We start from the raw sequence: 6,953 nt of genomic DNA, 5'->3' as shown, positions 1-6,953 counted from the left end.
CAAGAGCGCATGAATCCGCTCTACGATCAGCATATCGAGGGTGAAGCTACTTATGTTGCAGAGGAGACTTTGGGTTCTTACATTGCACCGAAGCACACCCAACTCCTATCATGTATCAACAGACTGCCCATAGACAGTTTCGAGCTACCGCCACAGTGCATCACGATGTTTAGTCAAGCCAGTTTCAGAGGACGGCCTACGGAGGATCCCATTGCTCACTTGACTCAGTTCAAGATGATGTGCAGATCAGTTAGGAAGGCACGATGAATGACCATCAAGGATGTATACTTGGAGGCCTTTCCTTTTTCACTGATGGATCGGGCAAGAGATTGGTTCTACACCCTTGAGCCGAACTCGATTACGACGTGGGAGGAGCTAGAGGAGCAATTCATGGCGAAATATTACTCCCCAGAGAAGACCCGAGCTGCACAAAGAGCTATACACAGCTTCACTCAGGAGAGTGACGAGAGTCTATACGATGCATGGGAGAGATTCAAAGGTTATCAACGCCTTTGTCCACACCACGACATGGATAAGCGACTGTTGCTATCCACGTTCATCCACGGACTACGACATGATACCAGAGCTTGGATGGATGCAGCCTGTGGAGGGAGCGTTTATGAGATTCCCTTTGATACCCTAGAGATTCAGATTGCGAAGATGGCCAAGGCTAGAGGGATGTCCAGAGATAGCAATACATGACCCACGGCTCAGATAGATACAGGAGAATCTGCAGTTTTGAAAGTTGTCATGTCTGAGCTAGCGGTTATCAAGCTCCATTTGGAAGCTAAGAGCAGTTCGAATCAGACACCTCCAGAGATAGAGGAAGCAGTGAAAGACATCAATTATGTTGAGAAAAATCATCTTGGTTTCTCCTACGGAAACCCGAGTGGAGCAGTGAATGCACAGCAACATGGCGTTCTTAGAATCCTCAGAATCCCCCGAGCTTCACTCAGTCACGTTTTCAGGGGCAGAATCAGGGATATGCACAGCAGAATCCAGGATATGGGCAGCAGAATCAAGGTTACTGAGCGCCTCAACCTGTGAAGAACGATGAAGCAGACATTAAGACGATGCTCGCCCAGCTAATGCTCGATCAGAAGACATCATTCACTGAGCTGAAGACCGAGATACAGAGCATAAAAGTCAGGCAAAACAATTTTGAGAGGAGATTAGATGGGGTCGAAGCTCATCTGAAGCTTGTCGATACTCAGATTGCACAACTTGCATCACATGTCTCCAGACCACAGGGTACATTCCCGGGAAAGCCTGAGCCGAATCCATGAGAACACGTCAATGCCATTCAGCTTATAAGTGGAGAGAGTCTACCTGAGACGGTCCCTATTACTACCACAGAAAAAGGGACGACGTCTAGATACACTGCTGAAGAGAAAGGGAAAGTCGTAGCTCACGAGACACCTAAGGTGCATGTAGAGGAAGCCGAACCACCATATGTAGCTCCTCCACCTTATGTACCACCCATTCCTTTCCCTTCTCGATTGAAGAAGCATGCTGAGGATACACAGTTGTCTAGATTTGTTGATATGCTTCGGAAGTTAGAGGTTAAGATGCCTTTCTATGAGACGATACTCCAGATCCCTTCTTGTGCAAAATTTTTGAAAGATATCTTGACTAAGAAGAGGGTGATTGGGAAGGAGATAGTATCCTTGAGCACAGAGGTGAGCGCTGCGATTCTACAGCATGAGTTGCCACGAAAGAGATCGGATCCAGGTAGTTTCTCGATTCCTTGCAAAATCGGGAACATTGAGATTGACCGTGCATTGTGCGATTTGAGTGCCAGTGTGAGCTTGCTTCCATTGTCTATCTATAAGAAGCTCAACATTGGAGATCTTAAACCGACGAGGATGGCACTACAGTTGGCGGATCGATCCGTCAAGTATCCTGCAGGTATTCTCGAGGACGTCCCATTGAAAGTTGGGGATTATTATGTTCCCGTTGATTTTGTTGTCTTAGACATGGACGAGGACTCGAAGATACCGATTATACTAGGTCGACCGTTATTAAACATGGCCGATGCGGTGGTTCATATTCGTGCTGGTCGTCTTACGAAGATAGGTGACGAGACTGTGGAGTTCACCTTAGATCACAACATGAAGCAACCATCCACCACCGATTCAGCATGCTATGTCGATGTGCATGAATCCTCACTCAAGAAGTCTTCGATCAGTTTCGGAAAGTCGATCCTTTAGAGATATCTTTCCTTGCGTCGAATGAGAGCATATACAGCAATTGGGAGGATATCCGGGAGCTTACGCGAGCATTGAACGAAGGATCGGACGAAATTGGAGTTTTACAGAAGATGGATCCGGACCGATTCCACCTGGAAACGGACCGGATCCAAACACAGCCTTCCAAAGATGGATTTTTACAGAAGGTGGATCCGGACCGATTCCACCTGGAAACGGACCGGATCCAAACACGGTCTTGCGAAGACAAACTGGAAACGGACCGATTCCACCTGGAATCGGACCGGATCTTGTCTCTGAGCAAATCAGACGTTTTTCACATCGACACGCCCGATTCTTCTATGAACGTCTCCGAACCCTCCACGACGATTACTAAAGACGTTCTAGAGACCAAAGAGCCACCACCTAACACGGGGACGGCGAATAAAGCAGATTGGAGTCTAGAGAATGCCCCGAAGGTGAAATTGAAGCCCTTACCTCAAAGGCTTAGGAAAAGAAACACACATACACAGATAGGAACACAGGACCATCAATGGAGAGAGGTACTGTGACAACCCAGAGTACCGTAGGAGGGCGGGGAGTGATCGCCGGTGCAGAGGCATGGACAAGGGGTGGCTCCTGACGAGCTTCTGGATAGGGGGTACAGGGATGAATCGAACACACCGAAATGAGAGAGATCCGAGGGCTGTATAGGTATGGGACTATACAGTCTAAGATAACATAAAAGAATTAGTTGAGCTACTCATAGCAACAAGGTGCACCTACCTTTTTGGTTGACAATTTCGAGAGAACTCCAAAGTTAAGCGTGTTGGCTCTGGAGCAATCTCAGGATGGGTGACCTACTGGAAAGTGTCTCGGTATGCGTGCGAGTGAGGACAAAACACGCTGAAAGGTCTCGGGTTGCTGTGTGAGGGCAGTTTCGATAACTCGTAGCGGCCTCGGGTCGTTACAGATGGTATCAGAGCCGGTACTCTCCCAGTACGGTGTGGTTCGAGGATGAACCAGGCAAAAGTTGGTGAGCCTGTGACAACCCAGAGTACCGTAGGAGGGCGGAGAGTGATCGCCGGTGCAGAGGCATGGACAAGGGGCGGCTCCTGACGAGTTTCTTGGTAGGGGGTACAGGGATGAATCGAACACATCGGAATGAGAGAGATTGTATAGGTATGGGACTATACAGTCTAAGATAACATAAAAGAATTAGTTGAGCTACTCATAGCAACAAGGTGCACCTACCTTTTTGGTTGACTATTCCGAGAGAACTCCAAAGTTAAGCGTGCTAGCTCTGGAGCAATCTCAGGATGGGTGACCTACTGGAAAGTGTCTCGGTATGCGTGTGAGTGAGGAAAAACACGCTGAAAGGTCTCGGGTTGTTGTGTGAGGGCAGTTTCGATAATTCGTAGTGGCCTCGGGTCGTTACAGGTACATATCCCGCTCATAATCCTATATCCGTGTTTGAACCTTCTATTACAGGTTGTCGAGTAGGGGCAATGAGCAAGAGAGGATCGAAACGAGCAAAATCATCGCTCAAACGTCCACAAGATCCACCTCCTTCACAAGTTTGGAAACCCAAGGAGGATAGAAGGCTCAAGCATCCACGAGGTCCAAAAGATGCGCTTAATGCTCAACATCCAGGGTGGCGAAAGATCGATTATCTTCGCCTCTCAGACCCTCCCATCATTTGAGCAAGATAGGTCGAGCTAATGACGTTAAACAAGCGCTTCTCGAGAGGCAACCCGAGCACTAGGTAACTTTTCTTTTTCTTTTTCTTTGTAGCATAGGTAGTAGAGACCATGATTGTATTTTGGATCCTTCGGAATGCATTGCTATTATTATGTTTTTGTCCGGATAACGTTTGTTGTTCTATGAGCGTTTACACCGGCACACGAGAGATGAGCATCGACTTCCAAGAGACAATGTTGGATAGATTCCAGTTTACAGAGTTTGTGAGAGCTCTTGCGTTTGACGTGAGTTAACTTTGTTGCGAGCGAACGAATTTCGCAGAGCTAATCCTTCTCTATCCCTCTTATTAGTTCTTTTCACACGTTGTTTTGGATTCTACTTTTCCGGGCAAAGTCTACACCGTGGACGCATCTTTTTGACTTTGTGGGTGCTTAAGCCGTCTATCCTCCTTGGGTTTCCAAACTTGTGAAGGAGGTGGATCTTGTGGATGTTTGAGTGATGATTTTGCTCGTTTCGATCATCTCTTGCTCATTGCCCCTACTTGACGACCTGTAATGGAAGGTTTAAACACAGATATAGAATTATGAGCGGGATATGTACCTCTCTCCAATGTTGGTCATGTGTTCCTATCCATGTGTATATGTTCCTTTGTCCTAAGCCCTTGAGGTAAGGGCTTCATCTTCACCTTCGAGGCTTTTGCTAAACTCCAATATTCTTTATTTAGCGTCCCCGTGCTAAATGGTGTCTCTCTGGGCTCTAGAACATCTAGGGTGTCGTCATAGAGGGTTCGGAGACGTTCCGGACTGGCTCGGTTTCGACGGTAAGAAGTGGCTTGACATTGCTCAGAGAACTGACTCGGTCCGAGTCATAATGCAGGGAGGTCGAGTCTGTTGGTTGTAATGCTCTAGGATGATCCATGATATGACATTTTACTTTGTATTGATTCATTGATTTATGAATGCATTATTTATCCGTTATACGATTAGCATGTTTGTTGTATTTCGACATCCTTGAATCATTAGAGAATGATTCTAAACTCCCTAGTCAGTCATCATTGTGGGAACAATGTTGAATCAAGACTAGCATGAGGTGTGATCAACGCATTGGATGTAGATCACAATCATGGGTACTCGTTGTGAACGAGTGACTGGATGACCCGCATGAGATTGTCACATGGACAGAGTCATGACTTGAATCTCATACAGCGGTTCGTTTATGGATCCTCATACCTGAGATGTCTAGAGTATCTGATATGAGGAGTGGCGTGTCTTGATTGCGTCAAACGTCGTCTTTAACCGGACGATTATAACGGCGTTGATCAGATACGTTCACGAATCATATGGAGATAGTAGACATGCAATATGGGACTTGTCACCTCCTTAACAGGAGAGATATCGCTGGGCCCTCTCGTGGAAGTCGGACTATGAAAACGCGTGGCCACGCTATAGATGAAGTTGCATCTATTTTACTAGTCGATTTGCCAAGACGAGAAAGCAGTTGAACTTGAAGGGTGGCTCAAACCATGCCCTTGTTCAACTTATGATATCGTGAGACAAAGGATCAGAATTCGAGCTGTTAATGCCTTGGTTAGATCACCTCTAACTCAATTCTAAGTGGGTGGTCATGGCGTCTTGTTAGAGGCTAACCATGACTTGTGGTTCGGAAAAGGTTCCTAAAGTCACTACCACTTAGAATGGGCCTACAGGGTCACACACCAATAGGGATGGACTTTTACGTGAAGAATCCGAAGAATGGAAACGAGATTTGACCGAAACGAGCACGAAAAGAGGTTTTCAGTGCGTTTGGTCAGTCCAGGAGGTCCAGAAGCTCGGTCCGAGGTCATCTGTCCAGGCCTGGTCCGGCTGACCAAGAGTTGGTCAGCCGCGGACCAGACTCTGGGACAGGCGGACCGAGAAAAGACGAGTCGGACTGAGCTGACCAAGAAGGGTCTTGGTCCGGAGCTGACCACGCGTGGTCCGCCGGACCAAGCCTTCAAGTCAGCCGGTCCGTGAGCCTCGGACTAAGCTTGGTCCGCCGGACCAAGCTCCTGGTCCGGCGGACCGGGATCCGGAAAGTTTCCATAATTCGATTTTAGAGTTTTCTAATCTTATTTAAGTTTGTGATTTCGTCCAAACTTAATTGAGACCGACCTAAAACTCAGAGAAACATCCTAGAACCCTAGCGAACCTGTTCTCTTCGATTTTCTATTGTCCAGGGATTGGATCTCGTCTCTTGAGTTACCCTTTTCTTCACTAATCCTAGCAGATTCGTTCCAAATCGTTTGGAATCCTTCCCGTCGGTGTGGATATGTGTAGAGGGACTGTAACTTCAGTCCTAGGTGATTTAAAACAGGCCCCAGATCGAAATAAACTTCAAGTCTCATCGAGAACGAGGTAAGTAACGATTCCCTCGGTGATATACACGATCTTTCGGGTTCTGCGAGTTTGGTTGCGTGTGACGTTTGACTAGGTTTAGATTTTTCTTCCGCTGCATGAAACCTAGTAAACCAAACCCTAGATCGATATGATCGCATGCTAGGAACCCGTAGATAACCCAACCTGGTTCTCTGTATATCGCCGTGCCTGTTGCATGATTGCATGATTTAATCGTTAAATTGCATGTAATCATTGAATCTATGCATGTTTGATGATATTTGTGATTGTTGAATGATGCATGGATGGTATGGAGTCTGGGACGGGTTAACGGTGCGTCGAAACCGGGACAAAACCCTGATTTTCGAAGCCCAAAAAATCTGTTCCGAATCTGATTTGTCCGCGGTTAGCCGGACCAAGAGTTGGTCAGCCGGACCAGCAGACAGATCAGATTCTGGACCGAGTGTTTGGTCAGGAGGATCAAAGTTCTCGCTGGTCAGCCCCGGACCAAAAGTTGGTCCGGCGGACCAGGCGAGAACAACACAGGTCCGAGACGAGGACCGGCGGACTAACCACGGAAACGGACTGAGTTGGTCTGCGCTCCGCTTCCTCTGGTCAGCTCGGAGCTGAAAAGAATAGACCGAGTTGGTCCGGAGTTGACCAAATTTGGTCAGTCCCGGACCAAGCTCAGTTT

Source organism: Tarenaya hassleriana, unplaced genomic scaffold (assembly GCF_000463585.1).
Source record: "Tarenaya hassleriana unplaced genomic scaffold, ASM46358v1 Cleome3, whole genome shotgun sequence".
NCBI lineage: Eukaryota > Viridiplantae > Streptophyta > Magnoliopsida > Brassicales > Cleomaceae > Tarenaya > Tarenaya hassleriana.
Note: the sequence above shows the minus strand (reverse complement) of the source record.